The 22,361-nt window shown below is 38.7% G+C and overlaps 1 protein-coding gene across 2 annotated transcripts in view; it reads left to right on the top strand.

Moving 5' to 3' along the window:
* The first annotated feature begins 7,176 nt into the window (after nt 1–7,176).
* Nucleotides 7,177–22,361, top strand: part of Lingo2 (leucine rich repeat and Ig domain containing 2) — a 1,160,577-nt gene continuing 1,145,392 nt past the window's right edge. Inside the window, exon 1 of one of the 2 annotated variants that reach the window (XM_029476375.1) lies at nt 7,177–7,850. The gene's annotated coding sequence lies outside the window, so the exon portion shown is untranslated. Of the gene's footprint in view, nt 7,851–8,479; nt 8,667–22,361 lie in introns of those variants that run through there. The other variant, XM_029476378.1, reaches the window with a different exon arrangement.

The following is a 22,361-nucleotide window of genomic DNA, read 5'->3' as shown; positions in this document are numbered from 1 at the left end:
ATTCTGCAGAAGAGCAAGTGGGAAATAACCTTGAATTCATTGGCACAAGAAACAGTTTTCTGAACAGAACATCAGGCTCTAAGATCAACAATTGATAATTGGGACCTCATGAAATGTAAAAGCTTCCATAAGGCAAAGGACACACACTGTCATAGCAAAATTAGCTACATACAGATTGAGAAAATATCTTCACTAACCTTACACCCCATGGAGGGTTAATATCCAAAATAAATAAAGAACTCAAGAAGTTAGACTCCATCAAACAAATAACACAATTTAAAAGGGGGTACAGAGCTAAACAGAGAAATCTCAACAGAGGGCTAAACAATTACTGTTAATGATACTCTGTTATGCTTACAGACAACTATGCCATAATTATTCTCTGAAAGGCTCTACTAAGTGCTCAGAAGCACTTAAAGAAATACTCAACATCCTTAGTCATAAGGGAAATGCAAACCAAAGCAACCCTGAGATTCCACCTTTCACCAGTCAGAATGGCTAAACTCAAAACTCAACTGACAGCACATGTTGGCAAGGATGTGGAGAAAGAGGAACACTCCTCAATTGGTGGTACTGCAAACTTGTACAACCACACCGGAAATGGAAGTCAATCTGGTAGTTTCTCAGGAAATTGGAAATAGTCCTACCTAAAGACCCAGCTATACCACTCCTGGGCATATACCCAAGAGGCTCAACCATACCACAAGGACATGTGCTCCACTGTGTTTATAGAAACTTTATTCACAATAGTCACAGACTGGGAAAAAAACATATGTCCCTCAAATGAAGAGTTGATACAGAAAATGTGATCATTTATACATTAGGATACTATTCAGCTATTAAAAACAAGACCATCATGAATTTTAATGACAAATGGATAGAACTAGAAAATATCATCCGGAGTGAGGTAACCCAGACCCCAAAGATATGCATGATATGTACTCACTGATCAGTGGACATTAGCCATAAAATACAGAATACCCATGATATATCCCACAGACCCAAAGAAGTTAAACAAGGAGGAAGGCCCAAGTGAGGATGCTTGAATATCACTTAGAAGGGGGAACTAAATAGTCATAGGAGTGGGCCAGAGGAAGGCTGGGAGCAGGGAGGAGGAGGGGAAGAGGGGCAGGATTAGGTATGAAAAGAGACCTAGAGGACTAAGAAGACTAAATTTTAAGCAGGTGATTTAGAGTAAACACAACACTGTGGTGTAAGATAATAGTTTAAATTAAAGTGAGTATAACAATAAGGATAAATCATTAGGTGTTGTGTTCAAAGTGTCTGTGCTGAAAAGCAAAAGGATTTTTAGGAATGATTTTATCAGTCTTGGTAATTGGAATGGTAATAATACTGACTAATTGAGGAGGCTGTTGTGAAATGCAAAAGAGCAATGTGTGCTCTACAGTTAGCACTGTGTGAAGCACAACGGGAAGACTGTCACTATTACTGACATTTATATGTACTTATCTGCATGTTTTTCAGGAGCCATGTGCTGGTTTTGATTTGAGGAACTTGTTATGAGCAATGGATACAAGTTTTCGTTCTTTCAGTCTTGTATCTAATAGAGATCTTTATGATGTTTAAAACCCTGGGCTCTGCATTGAGATAGTGAAGGTTCAAACCTTCAGAACTATATAAGCAGCTTTATTTCCTTGACAAAATTACTTGGTATTTCTGTAACTGTTTTCTCCCTTATCAAATGAAGATAATATGTTTGTTTTAAATTAAAAGAATCAAACCCTGTTTGTTTTTCTTTTCTTCTTTTTTTTTTTTTTCAATTTTCAGGATGTGAAAGTGTTCAGTAATGGGTAGCTATTACGTGAATGAAATCAACAAATGCTGAGATTTTCTGCAAGACAGAAATGTTCAAATGAGACTTAAATTCATTAGGACACCATAGGCAGCATCAAGTCTAAACTGAATACGTTCAAGGATATAGACAAGAGCCTAAGAACAAACTCTTTTTCGTTGTTGTAGCCTATAATACATCTCTAAGTAATGTATGCATATGCCACCAGAGTGAACACATCTTCATTTGATAACCCAGAGGTAGACAGTGATATTATGCTGCCATTCCCCAAGAAGCCATACACTACTATAATCCTAAACCAGAGCTATCCTGATAAAGATACTGCAGTGACAGAGCTCTTCCTCTCAGTGAACATGATCAGTCTCTGCTCAGAGAAGGTCTAACAAGGGTGAGTCTTGCCTGATGCTAGGGACCGAATGTTCCTTTCTCTGAGATGGTGAAGTGTGCCCTCCATAAACAAGGACATTGAAAACCTAGTCTCTAATATCACGGTACTTGGAAATGAAGCCTTTGGGAAGTAAAGAGGGTTAGATCCCATGATCCAATTGGCTCTCTTAGGAGGAATAAAGAACTCTGTTTAAACACACTGAAGGAAGAGCATTCAGGGACACACTCTCAGAAGCACTGTTTTTAAGTCAAAGAAACAGCTTTTACCAGTCATAAAACTAGAACACTGATCTTAGATGTCTAGCTTTTAGAATTGTGAGAAATAATTTTCTGATGGGAACCTAAAGGATAACATTTTGTTATAGTATACCAAGCCTGATTATTTCCCTCACTTCTCCAAAAATTACATTATATAGTAAAAGAATAAATAAGAAAATCTATTATAAGCCACAATGAAATGCTTCCAGTCATTATTTTGCTTCCTTAGTTATAAAGGATGGAATAAATGCAAGCAAGATCTTCTTAAAGAAAGAAGATGAGATAAATACAAGATGTTTTACATATATAGTAACAAATAGACACACAGACAGAGACAGACAGATATCTGTAGGACATCTTGCATTTATCTCATACTTATATATAAGGTAAAACATCCACATATACCCAAATTAAGGAAACATCTCACCTCTGCCTCCACATTCTTTGTCCTCTTATTTTACAGCCATGACAGGTTTTATTTAGATTTGAAGAAAACACCTTTCTGCATCTGTCTATTTTCACCTAAATATTTTACAAAGTCATTAATAAATATCTCAACATCTTCATCTTTTCCCTGTAGCGCCATAGTCTAAATATAATAAAATGCAATGTTCCTATGGCAATGCATGTTTAAAGAATAGTTAACAATATGTGCTACTGAAAATTACAACTACATTTTTTGTGGAATGTTCACATGTCAGTTTAAATTCAGTGCCATATGTGTTTTTAATCTTTGAAACTTTATCATTTAAATATTTTGGTAGTAGTACTTTACATGACATTGATCTCCAGTAAAAATTTCAGGGCACAGAATGATTTTTCATCAATAAATATGTCATGGTACAATACAATGCTTTCAACTATATACGCCAAATAGTACATTTCTAGAATTTTCTATCAAAAAAGGTTTATTATTTCTTCACTTTAAGTGTGTGTGTGTGTGTGTGTGTGTGTGTGTGTGTGTGCATGCACATGTGTATCAGCAAGTGATTTCAGGTATGCATGGATACCAGAAGAGGGCCTCAAATTCTGTGAGGCATTAGTTAACCACTGAACCATCATAATGGGCACACTTTTATAATTTATTTACACAACTGAAAATGCAAAATGGAATTCCATTCTACATTTTTACACATGGATAACAAGATGAAAATACACAATGAAAAGTTATGAATAACTGTAAAGACATTGTAACCTGAGCCCTAATCTCTTCAATTGACAGCTCAGCATTTCATATTCTGAGGGGAATAATGGGAAGAAATCATGGTCATGTTTTTAACTGGAATAGGAAAAAGTTAACTCTTTCAGTATTCCTATGAAACAAGTAGGAACCAAGAAAACTGCATAAAATGAAACTTATTGTAAATTATCATACCATTTAATTCTGCATTCATCTTTTGCCTGTAGCACCATAGTCTAAACTTAAATATAATGCAATGGTCCCCTTTAATTCTGAATAACCAAAAATGTTTGTTCCTGAATGATAGAAATGAGCAAGACACTTAAAAGTAAAGTCTTCATAATAGAGAGGGTATAGGTTCCATGGGTACTTATTTATGACAAAATAGCTTCATTACCTCTGACAAATTTGCATAAGCATCAGTTTTCCTGTCATCTGAGAACACAGAGCATCACTAAATTGATGTACACAAATCACAAGGCAAAACAGTTACTTGTCTCTCCATGATCACCAGGTTTGTTCTCCGTGGAATTCTTTACTAGGTGTCAAGGAAACCAAATCACAACACACAGTCCACCATCCTTGCTCTCCTTGTACACCATGGTGTAGGAAATATTAATAATCAAGGAACATTTTTAATACGTAGCAAAGCCATATCTTAATTGGATAGCTGTTTTGTTCCTGGGGAGTTAAACACTAGAGTAATCTTGAAGAATGAAAATTCCAAGTCAGACTACATTGAAACAGACACACCATCTATGCAGAACACTATTTCCCCTTTTCAAAGAATGTGAAGAAACACACACACTGGAAGGATGCAGTTGCTATAATCTGGCATTGGAGTCTATAGGATCTGATGGTGCTTTCAAGTTTCAACCCTTTTCCTCAATTCTGCAGAAAGATGTTTAGATATTTAACATAGTATAGAAGGAATGGTATAACTCTTCTAAGCCAGAGATTGGCTTTGTTTTTTCTCCCATTAAAGTGAAATGTGAAAATTGATGGGGAAGAGAAAAGGCGTGGCTTTTATTTCCTTTCATTTTGCATAAAGAATAACAGGTGTGCTTAGTTTTTCAACAAGACAGCATATTGCAGAACTTTTATTTTCACAGGGGGGGTGAATGAATGTTTATTGCAGGTAGGTAGTAAAGATACAAGTTTTTCAAGTGGCTGCAGGTGCTTAACTGCCTGTCAAGAATACTCTACTCTGTGATTATCGATGCTCCTCACACATCCTGTAATCCCAAACTCAAGAAAAGTAAAAATATTCCTCTCCTTGGAGTCTTGAGCACTATGTGACACCCTTGGAACAATCCACTTAGCATGCATGAAAATGACCTACTTTATTTTTGAAAAGAGCCATTACTAACAGTTTTCATGTCAACAGTAGCCAGGAAGATCTCCTCAGTCCAGAACCTTTCTGGAGAGCTGTATGCTCAACAAAGGAATCATTTGATCTTTGCAATGCATGTCCAGTCCAGTTTTGTTAATTGAAAGAGCTATACAATGAAAGGATTGCTTTACGTAAAACTGTACATTATAACCCATATCTCCAATCCAGTAACCACAACAGTCACTTATTAAAGAAAGAAAACAATTACAGTTCAGAAAAGTACCAAACCTATGACCAGAACACAGTTCACAGATAATACCAAGTTCAAAACCAGCTTAACACCCCCCACTTAAAACACTGTGGAAATGCTGGTGCCCAAAATCAGTTGTATTCTTATTTTCAACTGCTTAGCATTGCTCCAGATTTCTCTCTTCCTTCACCTAGACTCCCTCCTCGAGTGTGTTAGCTTCTAGCTCTTCCCTTCACTGCACAAGGAAAGTCAACACTGAACTCAAACATACACACTCTGTCCTGCTGTCCTGTTAGCAGCAGAGCAAATAGCTTGTGGTTCATTCCTTCCAAGGGGCAGTTTCTGCATCATCCCCAAACTCAGGAAGAATCTAAGGAAGTGATTCTGCCTGGTTGTCTCACACAGGATTCAACAAGCTGACTCACTCAAGAAACTCAGACTGCACCCATGCTTTCAGAATGACACTCGACCGGACCCTGCATACTGCATGGTTGCTACTTCATCCTTACCTTAACATGCTTGGCTACTCAGGCAATGAATAGCGTTGTCGCAGCTCCTAACAACACAAGTTTCTTCTTTTGCTCAAAATCCTCCTCCCTTCCACTATTGCACCCTACAGTTTCTCCTCCAAGTGCTCACATACTGTATTTTCTTATTCTCAGGCAGCCAGCTTCTAACTCAACTGGGAAAGGACCACTCAAAATACCCTGGATCTTGAGAGAATAAGCTCTTGTAGAAACAGCGGGGGAGTGGCGCAGTCCCTCCTGCAAAGGGTCCTAGCGCCATCTCTATGCAGTATCACTTTTCCTTTTCTGTCTCTATCCACAGGGATTTCGGAAAGACGTTGAAAGAGAAACCTGCAGCCACCCAGCCTTTCCAGTACTTGGGAAACAGAATAATTGAAGCAAAGCTTTGCTGAATTTGAGCGCGGCATGTAAAGAAAAATCAGGGTTTCAAATAAAAGAACAAAATAAAACAATCAAGAAACCATCGTAGCAAAACTTTCCGTTTTTTGTTTTTTGTTGGTTTTTTTTTGTTGTTGTTGTTGTTGTTGTTTTTGTTTTTTGTTTTTTTCCCGGTAGAAATGATTTCCTGCTCGCCGGTCCAAGCAAGACAAACTTCCAGAGGATGGATTCTTTGCAGGGACTTCTGGCGGATCTCTGACTTCTTCACAGAGTAATGACTCTGTGGTTTAGAGGGCCCATTTGTGCAGTAACCAGGCATCCCTGCTGTAAGTACTGAGTAAGTGCAGTAGGAGCTACCAGGAGACATACCCACCTCTTGCCAAAATATTGGAAAGGGAAACTAAATGGGCTGAATCTCCATGCTGCCCCACCCACACACCTTTCTCCCGCTGAGTCTTTCACTTGCTACCATCCAGTTTTTAATAAAAGCAGAAAACCTGAAATGAGTCCTGATCCAAAAGCTGCCTAAGGCAAGTCCCTGAGCAGTTCTTTGCAAGAGCATGTAAGTGAACTTCAGGAGCTCTTTGAGACAAAGTTACTCCGGGAATGAGCACAAGGGGATGTCGCAAGATTCTGTTCAAGAAATGAGGTCCAGGCTCTTCAGTTTAAAGGATGTCAAGGAGCCCCTTGCTCCTTAGGAAGGTGTAGCAGGCACTCCACTGTAGAAGGGCGCTGGTGCCCCGGAAGGGTGGTGATGGGAAGTGTCTGAAGTCCTGCTCTCTCCGGGTTCAGGGTACCTGGACAAGAGCTGACCACAGGAAACAGCCAGAAGTGGAGACTCATGACAGGGCGGGGAGATGGGAGGTGACAAATCGGACTAGAGTGCTCCGTTAACTGTAGAGGAGGGACGATGTCGCCAGCCTACCCATTCTGGGAACCCCCGGTGAAGGCTTTCTTCTGGCTCTCGCCTGTGGTCTGGGGCCGCGATCGCGAGGCTGGGCGTGCGTGTTGGTGCGCGCGCGCGGGAGTGTGCGTGTGAGCGGTGCGTGTAAGCCGGGCGTGTGTGCGCGCAGTCCGCGCGCTGAGTGTGGCCGCCGGGACCCAGCAGCCCGCCGCCCGCCCGGTGTCCCTCCTTCCCAGCTCCTCAGCCACCTCACCAGGGCCTTCCACCACCCATCCCTTGGCTTTGCGGCCTCCGCTCAAAGTTTCCTTGGCGCAGAAGCTTAGGCGCAAGGGCTGTAGCCAAGACGCCTTGGTGGTGGAGCGCGATCCTCGGCGTGGCTCAGCTGCCAGCACCTGCTCTGCACCGAACCCGCCTGAGCGCACGTTTTCTTCCCACTTGGCGGGAGCAGGGGGAGGGGTGCGGTGGCGAGAATCAGAGAGGAGCCCCGGCTCCTGACGGCATACCCAGCTTGGCTACCCAACGCATTTGTGGGGTCACGGAAGAAAACTGGATCCGCAGCCAAGTTGCCTGAGCAGGGACGGGGAAGGTTTCCACGGCCATCCAAGGTTGTCCCTGTATCAGTCGCCACAGGCGTGAGGGTTTGGAGACACCTAGACTGTCAGGGCTTTAGAACCGACATTCCCTTCCTGACCCCTTTGAAAGGAAAAGCTGACAGAGCTGAGGCAGGAGGACGCCTAAAGAACCCCGGAGACTCCTGTGAGCTTCATCCTCCTTGGCTTTGGATTTTAAGGACACGAAGGGGCATGAACAACATGTCAAGGTAAGAGACCGCAACCCAGCCGCTTGAATCTCCTGAGAGAATAACTTAAAATAGATGCTAGGATGTGGCGGGGGTTAAGGTAAGTTACATGGAACCCCCTCGGCTGTTGTCACGCAGCTGCACAACCCGTGTGAATGGCTCCCGGCTGGTAAGTGGAAGACCAGCCGGTGCAGATGGTTGAGAACCGGTTGACAAAAGGGAGTGTCCTATCTGCACACTTCTGGATACCTATTGGGAACTGCATCTGGAACTGGATCTTCTGTCCAGGCTGATTTACATCTGGGCTTGGCTCTTGTTTTGTTTTGATTTTCTATTCTGGTAAGGTGTTTCTCTAGCTCCTCACACCTATCCCATCTTTGCGATAGGGAGCTGTGGGCCCTGGTCTTGTCAATGACTTGAGTGGCAGGTGAGGATGGAGCAGGCTGGCGGGATGCAGAGCTCGGGAAGTGCACACCGTGGCGGGGTCCGCTCTTTGCAGCAGCGGGCGTCGGAGCACCAGCTCCGCGGGTAAGCTGCGGTTCGCTTGGCCTCCGCTAGAGGCTCCCAGCGGGCGCGGCGGAGCCGGTGGGTGTGGGGGCGCCGGGCGACGGAGGGGTTACTCGACGAGCAAGCCTGGTGGCTGAGGCGGCGCGGCATTGGGGGTCCAACCCAGCCTGGGTGGGAGACGTGAGCCCGAGTCCCGGCGCACCACCCAGCTGGGCGCCCCGTCTTCGGAAGGCGGTCGGAACCCAGGCTGTGCTCTGGAAAGCAGTGCCAGGAGCCAGAGCCACTTCGGGGATGTGACCACAGTCAGCGCCCTGAGGGCAGCCCCAGGAGGTAAAGCCTCTCTCTCCCCTTCCAACCCAACCCAAGGTCTTCTCAGGCTGGTACCCTAAGGGCAACATGGGAAGGGTGGGAGGTGATCTGTGAGGTACCTGTCTAAGGTGCCTTTCAGTTTTCTCTGTGGCTTTCTGGGGGATCATAAGAACTAATCCTTGTTTTTGCCTGCTACTCTGAACATTTGGTTCCTTTAAAGGCAAGTTTTGTGTGTATTTTTTTTAAAAAATGTTTTTTCCTACTTAATATAATTTTGCTGCCAGAGAGTGCCCAGTGGCTGGCCATCACTAATTGCTTGGAGCTCAGCAAGGCGACCTGCTAGGTCCCCTCTGAGCTGAGGTGGACCAGAGTGCAAAATCCCAGGGTTGGGGTGTGGTGAAGAAAAGAGAGTACCACACCCTCTGCTCTCCCTCCCCTTTCCTTGTCACCTGCTTGGGAAGTCGCCCCATTCAGCCTTTGACTGAGCTCCTAGCCCAAGGGACTTTCTCTGAGAACAGAGGAAAGCTGTTGTAAGACTTGGAGAGTAGGGTAAAGGATGAGTAGGGATTCATGCCCAGAACATCAAGGGGAGGAAGAATGGTGAAGTTAAGGCAGTGGAGAAGGTGGGGGCTGGTTGTTGGGAAAGGGCCTTGAGTTCAGATTGTTTGTGGAAGCAAGATTCTTCACATTTCACAGTGCCTTTGACATTTTCTAGTATTTTCAAAACACAAATCTCTCTGTTAAGTACTCACTTAGCCATGGTGGACACTGGGTATATTTGATTGTAGTGTATAAGCCACACAAAACGTAAATACATATTTAAGATATTGTGTGTACTTGGTGAGAAAACCCTATCCCTGTCAGAGAGCTGAAATTACATTTTCCAGGGTGCCTTGTGAAGTTTGTGCTTATCACGTGTGGTCATTTTCGACTCTAATGAAATTTTAGAGTGTACTAAGGGTGGTCGTTATAGCTCTGGAGATATTAACCCTCTTATGGAATAGTACTCAAAGAATAGGGGAGAAGATGCATCGTTGTATTCTAGGAATAATGAATACAAGCCGAGACCCAGATAAAGATCCTGGGCCACAAGATAAAAGTGAAAAAAAATTTTTTTTCAGAACTAAGAAGCAACGGTTAACATTTAAAATAGAGCTCTTTCTCAGGGTGCTCTCAACATCTTTATTAGTGTATTTTATTTTCAATACAGCTGAATGCAAGGCAGACAATACTGAAGGTCTTCTTGCTGAAAGCCAGCATATATGTATTGGGATAATGCCAGGTATTTTCTCCTTAAAGTTCTTAAGTGGGGCAATTTCCTATTGATGAAGTGGTTTGGTGATCATTCATTGGAAAGCATCCATTATTTGCCTATTGATTAATCTAAATATGGAACTTAATTTTTATATAACACTTGTAATTTAATGTCAATGGAAGCTAGAAAATATATCGATGCTTTTTATTACTGAGTGTTTGTTACACACTATCATCTGGGCAACATTTATATAAAGTGTTTCAGGGGAGGCAAGAATAAATGGTCCCCAGGAAAAAAAAATGTTAGTTCTTAAAATATACTGCCTTGGAAATTTTATGAGCATAAAACATATCTTTACTAGTCTGTATAGTTATCCACACAGGCAGCCACAAAGCATGTATTTGTATTAATAAACAAAGTAAATTAAAATTTTGGGTTCAATTAGGTTTCTGAAAAACAACAAAAAGCAAAAGATTTTTTTTAATTATAAGAAATATGTTTGAGGGTTAAAACGCCTCATGTTAAATAAAATTTTATTCAATCAAACAAGTGATTCTATTTTGCAATCTCAAATTAAGTCTTGAGACACCATCTCTAAAATATTTTCTCCCTAGTAAAGGGGATTTTAGAAAAGTCCCAATACTAAATACTTCCAGGAATGCTCTGGAGCTGAAAATGGCCTGGGTCCTATGAAACTTCACGAGTGGAATAAGAACTGATAGGACGTTGTCACAAATTAATTGGCTTGATGCTTCAATTAAAAACTGATTATTATTTGGCTCTGGTAGTCATTATGGTTGATTTCATTTGGTCTCCAGATATTCTGGGAAAGGACTCTAGGTGGAAATGTTTTCCTGCAGTACAGGGAGAGGCAGTCACTGGATGCAGACAGGCTTGTCAGTTACTGATTCTCCAATCTGGTTGGTTTTATCCAGAAGGCAGAATGTTAGATAGGAAGGACAATCAATTTTCTGATGTTATATGAACATTCGCCTCATTTTAAAGTCCCCAATCTAACTTGCTTATATAGTGGTGACATATATACATCACCTAGTCACATCCTTTTATAACTTAGGACTTACTTCAGCATTATGAACTTCAAAATCTGGTTAAACATAAAACAATATATATCCTAAAAGAAAAAAATGGAATTTGTAAAAGATGTTTCTTAAGTAAATAAAAGTAGAGCAGCAAAGACAGTTATGTCCTAGGTCTCAGCTTGGCTTTCCCACTGAACTCACCCTTGTAATCTCAAGATTTTCTGGTTTATATATAAGATTATTTTCTTAAAAACAACACACATGCTAGATATTTTACAGTTAGTAGATCTTAATTCATTTTTAAATAGGTGGTAGCCATTTAGATGCCTTTTTCATCTGGCATCAACTCCCTTGCTGTTGCTTCTGGGAAGCAAGGAAAGATGGCTAGTCATTGGGCATGAATGGGCTGATGTGGAGCTTCTGTGTTTCTATTTCCAGTGACTTAGATACATTGTAGCGGCCAGTGTTTCTAAATGTGCCCTGTTCATCCTGAGCAGGTTGCTATTGGCAGTTGGCAGTGAGTGCATCTGCTCCAAACAACTTTCGGGAAACTTTAATTCCATCCAAGCATGTATATACATATGTTTAGATGGAATTAAAGTTTCCCAAATATATAAATACACGTGTGTGTGTGTGTGTGTGTGTGTGTGTGTGTGTGTGTATCTCCCATTAATGCCAGGTAAGTTACTCAATATCCATGAACAACAGTTTTAAAGTATTTAACTTGTAGACTTCTGTTCAGTAGCTTAATCTATAATGCTAAACTCAAGCTTCATGTAACATTTTAGTTTTTACAGTAGTATTGTCAGTAGAAAATCTGATATCCCCTCTGACCTATTTCATTTTAGTGATTTTAGTGTCATTAATCATAGTGCTAAGTCTTTATTTCGTTAAGTTAGTTAGCAAGAAACTAGTAGATATTGATGATTTTTGCATTGTAATAAAATTCTGAAACTTGAAATAATTATAAAGTCCCTTAAAAATTATGAAGACCACTATGATTTGTAACTGGAATATAATTTGCTGTGTTTTTAGGCGAACTCACTGGCTAATATTAAGCACAGCCTAGCTGTATTACTTGTAAGTCAGACATCATTTCCTTCTTTTGAGCTTTGGATTCACTGTCAATATGAATTTACTTTCATTATCAAATGAGTAAGACTAAATGCAAGCCTAAGAATCCTGGCTAGAAAACAAATTGCATTTTGGTTCCGATAATAGAACGTAATATCAATCTATCTATAAAGAGAGAATTATCATCATTACAAAATTAATAACCAAATTTCAGCATAGCAGAAACATATGCAGAAATTTACAATTCCTATCACATTCCAGATTCTAGACATGGCACTACAGAGTAAAAGTGTAAAATGTATTCTAAATTGGACTGCATAAAAGGATTTTGTGTCTTCATACAGTTTCATTTTCATATAATGTAACTATGGTTAGCATCAAGGTATCTATCTAGTAGCCAGCATGAAAGGAAATAATAAGCATAATAAGTGTATTGCTCCTGGTGTGCCCTGGGAGGCAGCAACAGTGCCTTTTGGGAAATGTTGATTTTGAAATAGAGGGCTTCATTGCTCAAAGGGAGTTGCTTTTACTATCCTCATTTTTTTTTTCTAAACTTGAACCATATACATACACACACCCTCGTGTGTGTGTGTGTGTGTGTGTGTGTATCACACTACCCAGACACATGAGTATGTGCAAAGTGAGGAGAAAGATATTGGGAAATTCGTTCATTTGATGATATATAATGACTGGAACTTGCTTATGATTATAGATCACATCACATATAGTTCATTTTATACATTTTCTCTGTACATAATCACGCTTAGTCTCAGTTGTTTATAATTATATAAATTAATATGTAAACAGTTAGTGATGATAATGTATTTTTTATTTTATATCTGAAAGATAATGGTATTTGTGATTCTTTTATTGTTTAAGAATTTCAAATATGTATTTGGGTCAACTCTACCCCCATTCTGTTCTCTTTAACTTCACATCTATCAGCCTCCTTTTTCTCCTCTTAAATTCACATGCTCCTTCTCAGTTTGGTTTAATGCACCGAGTCCATTTAATGTGGCCTGTATGTGCATGTGTGTGCTACTATGTCCTGGAACAAAACTCTCTCAAGTACCACATGTCTGAATGAAAACTGAAAACCATCGATTGCCAATAGCTCCTCAGTAAGAGTAAGACTTCATAAGACCCACTTCAATTCATCCTGTGATTTTAGAATGCTTGATTTAGGGCAGGTCTTAAGCAAGCAGTGTCAACCTTTAGGAAGTCATATGGCAATGGCCCTTGCCCATGAATAAAAAATGGGGGTTTGCCTTGGCATCTATTCCTTTTCACTGTTCTCTTTCTTCCTGTATATTCTTCTAAGATGACTGATGAGTTCTTTGGAAGTTGGAGAGAAGGGTGTTATATAGATGCCCAATTTACAGTTGAATACTCTGGTCTCTTATTATTTTCATGTTAAGAAGTTATGAATTTTTATAGTAATCACCATCTTCTTAACAGAGCAATTCCTCTGAAGAGGGTTTAGAGACGCACTTATTTGTAGGTAAAAAGTCAAGAAGAGAGAGGGCATGGGAGTTAATTATGTTGTCCATTTAGGTGAATAGCAGTCCTAGATACTCTTGTAGGTGTTTGTCCCAGTTAAAGATACCAGGCATGCGCTCCATCTTGCAGATTGACATCCTCAGAACACAGTTGTTTACTACCATAATGGCATTGTTTTTATTGACAAGTAGGCATACTTTACATGGTATTATTGTTATTCATGGTGTTTACAACTAGACACTCAGAATATATCATTTTTCTCCCCTGGTATTATGCATAGACCTCAAAAGCTATGAAGACTAATTTTAACTTTAATTTTTTTTAATTCTATTTTTAATGATGGTTCTTAAATGCTTTAACCTTTCTTGTAGCCTACTACCCACCAGAGGTAGTAGAGAAGAAAGAATTCTTTAGAAATTCTTAGAAAGGTTCTTTGGAGAAATTCCTGTCTGTGTTGTCTAGAAATTAGCAGTTCAGTTCACAGGTTAGCAGGCATCAGCAGCTTGGTCTACTCTCAAACACCTCAAGGATACACCAGCAGTCCAGCTCCATAGTCAGGTGAGCAACAATGGTGATGTGACCTATCAGGCACAGACAGGCCTCAGCCTCTGCTCCAGTCATCACGACAGACCAACAGGAATACCAAAGGTGCCTCACTCAGAGAAGTGAAGATCAGCAAAGACCCAAAAGCCAAGCTTTGTCTCCATCACTGCTTGGAGTCCTATTTATACCCTCCCAACATCACATGTCCTTTATATGCCTTGCCTCAGAAAGGGTCTTGCCTCAGCATAGGTCTTGCCTCAGCACATGCATCTAATTATCCCAAGTCCTTGGAAGCAGTAACAAACTGCAGCATACCAGCAGAAGATTTTGGTGTTGTTTCTCTCTATGGAGTCCCAACAAATGCAGCCCAATTACAGCTATGTAAGACAGACCAACACATGTCTGTTGTTAGCAAAGAATCTTTCATCACGTGTCCTCTCACATGCTTGCTTTAGCAGAACATCTCTCTCATGTGTCTGCTTCAGTGAGATGTTTCTCCACATGTCTGCCTTAGCCCTTCACAACTGTGTCCAATTTAACAAAACATTCCTTCATGTATTTGTGCCAGTAAAACACCATCCAACTGACTTTCCAAAGAACCCTTAAGTTTCCACTTCAACTAGTTAGTAGGTATGAAGTTCCCCTGTCAGTTTCAGCTTGATTTCTATATGTCCTGTTGCAAAGGGACTTAGAATATTCAAGAATAGTGTCTTAACATCAAGTTCTGGAAATAACCAAAAGCAAGAACATTTAATGTTTGAGAAGATATGTAGGACTCTACTGTCAGAAATAAATCCCATCAGGTACTGGCTCGTGTGAAAGTCTGTGATATAGAGGGGAGGCATTGTCTCTTGTAAATAAAGTATCTCCAATTCAATCTCATTTATATAATGTGTATCTTAGTAGTAGGTTTCAGAATGTCATCTCCCAAAGTCTTTAGTGTTAACTATATCTTCCCGTACTCTCTTCTCCCTGAACTCTCCACCCCATTTACCCTCACTGTTCCATTATTCTCATGCCTTTACACCACCTAGATTATTAGCCTCCCTTTAGAATTCCTTCCTCATGGTCACTTGCTAGTTCCCTTTCTCCTATGTGTGTGCCAAAATAAATCTACATACCTGCAAATTCATAACTAGCATCAGAATAGATTATTTCTAGCTTCACTGATTTACCTGTCAACAATATAATTTCATTTTTCTTTACAGGTGAATAATATTTCATTGTTTACATAAACCACATTTTTATTATCCACTCATTTTTGTTGAATTCCTAAACTATTTGCATTTCCTGGGTATCAGAAAAATAGCATCAGTAAACAGGGTTGAGCAGTCATCTCTGAAGTAGGATATACTGATCTTTAGGGAAATGTTCAAGTGTGGTTAAACTGGATAAGATAGAGGTTCCATTTCTAGCTTTGGGGGAAGTCCACACTGATTTTCATAGTGATTACATGAGTTTGCACTGCCAACAACAGTTTTAAAATTTTATAATCGTCTTTAATATAAGAAAACATAAGTTGATCAAAACCAACTATATTACCATCAAGTTAAGAAACACTTGTTAAGTATTTGTTATTTGTAGGCCGGCTAAATATTTAGTAAGTTAAATGCTTGATAAGTATGTGTTATCCACAAGTCTCTATGTAACAAAGCAAAACATAAAAGCTCATGTCACTAGGCAATTAAGCATAGGATGAAGTAAGAGTATTCTGTACAAGTTTCACAGACGACTAGCGTGGGCTATAATTGAACTCTATGACCTCACTTCTAATTTTAACAATGCAAATAAACATAGAAGTAAGACTGAAAATTGGAAGCATATGTATACATGCCTATTGGTACTGGAGTTGAAATATATGTTTATAAATTGATGTCATTATAAACTGTTACTACACTCTGGAATACAATTTATACAATGAATACTTAACCACCTATACAATTACAAATGTTTCTAAATATTAGCGTTAAGTTTCTTTTGAATAAAGAAACCTCAGACATGCACTCCTGAGTCTCCTGTGATCCATTAATTATAGCCAAGAGGTAATGAGAAGCATGAATGGCTTCATAGTTTCTAAAGACATTGCATTTGTGCATAACTCCTTTCTAAACAAAAGTGGCAGCAAATATATAGTGAAAACCCATAATGTGGAGAAGTACTCAGCACTGAAAAAGAGTAAAATATAGACAGCTTTTGATTTTGAAAAACATTAAACCAGCATATTACATTGAGAATATTAAGAATATGGTGTTGCTTATATAAAATGTACAGAGAAATATATCTGTAGAGACTGATAGTTGTGTTTGACACATGGGAGATGCGAATAGAAATGAGCATGAAGGATATGTTAGTAAATTTGAATTTATCTTGTCATTGGATTGTGATGAAGAATTCAGAACTATGCATAGGAATATAGAAAGTACAAACTTTTTATAAAATAGAACAAATACAAACTTTTTTTTACAAAGATTTAGAGACTAAAATGCCATTACCAAGTTGATTTATTACAGAAATCCAATGTTGGCATTACATTGAAGAAGAAATAAAATGTTCACAGTATAGAGAGGTATAAAACAAAAACCAATAATCAACTACCTTATGAATATATTATGAAAATATTTGAGAAAATCTATTAATTAATTAATTGTTCAGAGAATTGAATGCATGAATTGAACACATCTTAGACAAGTGTTCTGCCATTGATACTACCTCCTCAGTTCTGATATTAATTTTTGGAAAGCTGCATATCAAAGTGAGACTAAAGAAACTCTGTAAGGCTTTAAAAAATAAAATAAATGTAGAGTTAATATAATATTTGAAGTATTATATTAAAGCCAAAAGTGTCTTTTCTCTGATCATGGAAAGAATGTAATAAATTAAGAGGAGAAAAATACTGGAAAACACAGGTACATTGAAGGGAAAATGTAGAACCACCAAATTCAGTGTGAAAACTTGAAAGGGAGATGATCCACATGCCCAACAGGGGAATTCAAGGTTTACATGTAATGGCAGTTGGTTTAGAAGACAATAAATGTAATAGCCATTAAATTCTATCATGGAGAAATCTCTATGATATATTGTGATGGAAAAATATTATGGTTGTAGAACCACAATTCATACAAAGTAGATTAATATATTAATTATCTAATATGAATTTCATTTGTGTTGAACTCAGGGATAAAAAGTAAAACCAAACCAAACAAAACAAAACATGCTTATAGGCTATTGCAATAATAAAGCTAATGGAAACAAGCTAAATGCATAATAAAAGTTTCTGTTTGATGGATGAAAGAAAATAATCCAACCACATGGTCTGACTCATGATGACTGAGAGAGCTGCAGAAAATTTTCTCAATAGAGATACTTGGTAACTGTGAGCATACAGCAAGCCTTTTGTATAGAAGACTATTCCAAATCATTTGTCGTCTTCTTCAGCTTGTTCCCAATAATATCTAAGAAATCCAAGAGCTATCTAGAGCCTACTTTCTACCAAATCTAGTTATTATCTACTATTATTATACTTGATTTTTCAGTTGAAAGAATTTCCTTTACCCTCCAGACACTTCACACAAGGAACCTACATTGCTTAAGTGGATCCTCAATTCATTTACTTTGATCAACAGCCTTTTCTTAAATGTAAATTTTCACGTTAAGCAAATAGCACATAGATGTGTGACTTAGAAAATAAAGCAGCTGTGGTCCCCTTACTCCTAAGCATGGTGCCTGGTAGCAAGTAACATAGCCGATGTGAGACAAGGGTGCTATGAGGTGGAAGCAAGATGTCTAGACATGGAGGCTAGAAAGGATGTGAGATGCTGAATACAATTTTCTTGTTTTTTCCTAATATTTAATTTGTTTATCTTTGAAAACTTTATATAGAAGTATTGTTTTCATATCATTTTCTATTCCTCCCCTTTTCCCTCCAGCTCCTCCAGGGATGCCCAGACTCTCTCAAACTCATGACCTCTTTAAAAACCATCTTCTGTGATTATGATTACACACACACACACACACACACATCCTACTGAATCAAATTAATGTGCATGTTGGCCAGTGTTATTTCCATTTGTCACAAGCTAGAGTCATTTTGAAAAATAGCACTTTGGTTGAAAAACTTACCACTAGATTTTCCCTTTGGGAAATTCTGTGGTCTATTATTTTTTTTATTAGGTATTTTCCTCATTTACATTTTCAATGCTATCCCAAAAGTCCCCCATACCCACCCACCCCCAATCCCCTACCCACCCACTCCCCCTTTTTGGCCCTGGGGTTCCCTGTACTGGGGCATATAAAGTTTGCAAGTCCAATGGGCCTCTCTTTGCAGTGATGGCCGACTAGGCCATCTTTTGATACAGGGTTGGTGTGGCAAAGCCAAGTTCACTATGAGTGTTCCCACCTTTCAGCTGGTACTTCTGGGTGCTATAAGAAATCATGATGCGCAATCTATGAAGAGCAAGCCATCAAGCAGCGCTAGTCCATATTTTCTGTATCAGTTCCTGCCTCCAAGTTCCTGCGCTGTTTGGTTTCCTGCATGACTTCCTTTATTGATGAACTATGATGTGGGAATTCATTCTTTCTTCCACAGGTTGCTTTTGGTCATGATGTTCCACCGTGGCAAAGAGATGTTAAATAAGATAGTGTTGTTCCTAAGTATGGATGTTTAAGGCTGAACTCTTGGGACTGGATAACTTATTAGACAGGTTGTCCCTGGAAAAACTGATTTTCCATAGTGGGGCGTGGCTTATAAGATTTCCCCACCCACAGAGGGTTAGCAGCACATGTTATACATTGCAATAGCAATGTTTTCAGCAAAATCACACAGGTTAGAGTGATTGGAATGACTGGCTTTCTGATTGATGTTGAAAGCATTTTTGTGATGTTGTTGTTGTTGTTGTTGGGTGAGCAATAGCAATAAATAAATGTGAGACACATACTGCACACAGAGACACAGCTCACTGAACACACTGGATGCGGGCACTTCTTGTATCTTCTTCATGATTCACTTTCATTGTTTATTCCTTTACTCATCCAATGAATACATTTACATCTAAAATATTCTTTGTTAGTAATTGTCTGATATATCTTGAATGTTCTCTTCAAATATTAAGACCTATATTAGATTATTTCATACATGGTTTAAGTAGTTAATTTTAATTTTTCTGTAAATGAAACTTCATCCTGCCTAACTAAATTAGTGTTTACACTTTCTCTTTTTTTTCTCTCAAATGCCTCACTGAGAGGCATTCTAAAGCATATTTCCATGTTAGTGGTGGGCTCAAGTTATAAGAAAATATTTGCGTATGTTATTTGCTCTGCATTCAATGTTCCTGTTATAAGGGACTGAATAAGTCTCCAATAGAAATGTAGGTTAGTGGAGAAACTATAATAAAGGTATGATATATTTTATGTTATACTTCAACCAGGTATGGATAAGACTGAAATAAATGTGAAATGATACAAATCTGTTATTCACTGGTGCTTATGTAGCTTATAAAATTCTTAGACTTAAGTAAATATTAGACAGAAAGAAGCAAATTGGATGAGTGTCCTACAATGTCTGCAGCTCTGTTCCAGTCATCCATTCTTAGCACCCTGGGGGGGGGGGTTGGAAATCTTATGGAGAGTAGAAGAACAAGGATAAAAGCATTGTTTACTCTCTAAACAGAAAGATTTTAATAATTTACAAAAAGCTCAAAGGAAAATGTGAGGTTTCATTCAATTGAAATTAATGTTTTCAATTTAAACCTTTAGAATATGGATGGGAACCAGATGTTTTATCAGGAGTCATGGTGGAAAACATGGAAGTTATTTGCATTTGGGGGGAGAAGGGATCAAACATTTGTCCTTTCTGTAGCTCTGTCCACTAAGTAAGAAAGAGCATAGATACTCCAATTGCACTGATTGGTTTATAGAAAAATGTGATAACAAATTTTATTAATAATTTATACTTAAGATTTATAATCGGAAAGAATATATATATATTATATCTCCAAGTATATATATATGCATTACAGTTTTGTATTACACCAAGTAAAAGAGACTTTTCCTAGATCACATTGGAAGTCCATATTCATTCTTTGAAAACTAGTCTCATGATAACCAGCAAACCATTTTAGAGGCATTAAACCAATTAAACATTTCTTTTTTATAAGCTTGTTTTTAAATATGTATACTACATGATGTTTTTATTAGTAATTATTATAATTGTCCCAATTACCTTTCTAAAGTATATGAATTAGGAAGGTAATAAATCCATTTTACTTAGCATCATTTAAAAGCTAATGTTAAAAATATTTTACATTATTCACATGTGATCTTCAAAAAACTGAATTTTAAGTTATGCCTAAACCACATTGACATTTCTCCGATCAAAACAAAGTAGCATATAAGAAATAAAGATTAAAAAATTGATTTCATTTTTCACTCTGCAATTGATTGCTAGTTACCGAACTTCATTCCCACTACAGAGGTGTTTCCAAAGATATGAAAGAAAGAACATAGTCTTTTCTGTTCTGCACACTGTACATAAAGTGACTGGTACTGGGCCAGGACATTGCTATAAAGCATAACTGTATACTTACTACATGTATACGTGAAGTTGTTCCTGTATTAGGTACATAAATAAAGGCAATAATAAAACAATTTTAAGTACAATTAAGTTTGTCACTCTGTAAAGATAAATGGAAGATATGAAAAGCAGCAGGAAAGCTGTAAACCTAAAATGTTTATTCTGATAGATTTGCATTGCCGTTTCAGAACATAATGTCTCCAGAATTTGATTAAATTTTAATTTACTTGTTATGAAACAAGACAACAATATAAACCTCACCATTAGTATGTAAGGATACAGTTGTAACTTTCATGCATTTGTCTCAGCTTGGATTAGAAATGCTTGAGGAACTACCACTGATTTACCCATTTTCAAATTATAGACAATCTACATTAATAATCAGGGCATTTAAAAAGTAGATTTATTTATTTACATTCCAAATGTTACTCCTCTCTCAGATCCCCACTTGAAGAGTTCTTCACCCTCTCCCCCACCCCTTTGCCTCTGAGGTGGTGCTTTCCCACCTACCCTATTCCCCCACCCCTACCTTCACCCCCTTACCCACCCACCCCACCTCACCTCATGCCCAATATCCCTTCCCTGGGTCATGAAATCTCTTCAGGATTAGGCCCATTCCCTCCCACAGAGGCCAGTCCTATGTTATGTATGTGCCATGGCCACAGATCATGTGCTCTTTGTTTGGTACATTAGTCTCTGGGTGCTCCTAAGACTCTAGATTAGTTGTAATGGTTGGTCTTCCTATGGGATTGTCATCCACTTCAGATTCTTAAATTCTTCCATAGGGATCCTAACCTCAGTCCACTGTTTGACAGTGGGTATCTGCATTTGTCTCAGTCAGCTGCTGGTAGAGCCTCTCAGAAGAAATCCATGCTAGGCTCCTATCTGCAAGCACAACATGGCATCAGTAACACTGTCGGAGTATGGTGCCTGCTGATGGGATGGGACGCAAGGTGGGTCCGTCATTGGATGGCCTATCTCTCAGTCTCTGATCCATTTTTGTCCAGTTATGAATCCTTGAGATCACATTTTATTTAATCTTATTATGGAAAATATGATTTTTGCCAGTTTTCATATAGGATCCTGTTAGATAGCATTCATCCGACCAGTCCAGAGTTCATTTAATACAGACAATTTGCTCAAGCTTAGTTTTATAGTCTTTTTGCATGTCATTGTATTTGGAAAAGGGGAATGTCATCAGCCGTTGCTGTACTTCCCATTGGCTCTCATGCTTTCTTCACTAGACTTCTATGATATAGAACCTCAGAAGTCAAGGAAAGGTAAATCTTAATATGTCTTCTGGCTTGACAGAAATGCAACCTGTGGTAAGCTTTTCCTGAGTTCGGTAAATTCTCTTTCTAAAGTGATTCTTTGTAGGTGAGTAAGTATACATGAATGGAATCACACTTACCTGCCTACAGTATAATTGAACTTTCTGAAGATCTGTGTTCAGTGAGACTGTGTGACTAGTTCTGACCAATAAATTGTGAACAGATTAGCATTCCATGATAAGTCTCAACAATCTTCCTCCTTTTCCTGATAATGTAGTCAGTGACTTTAACTGTGATGGCCATTCCTTAGCATGAGCCACTGAACTTTCAGTGAGAAGAGGGTGCCTATGACCCGCACTAAGCCTAACATCCAATTTGCATGAATAAAAAATGATCTTTATGATTTCAGGTAGCAAAGATAAATAATTGTTATTGCATAATATAACCTATTGGAGCAGAAAGAAT

Source organism: Mus caroli, chromosome 4, assembly GCF_900094665.2.
Source record: "Mus caroli chromosome 4, CAROLI_EIJ_v1.1, whole genome shotgun sequence".
Taxonomy (NCBI): domain Eukaryota; kingdom Metazoa; phylum Chordata; class Mammalia; order Rodentia; family Muridae; genus Mus; species Mus caroli.
This window is presented reverse-complemented; position numbering and strand designations above follow the sequence as displayed.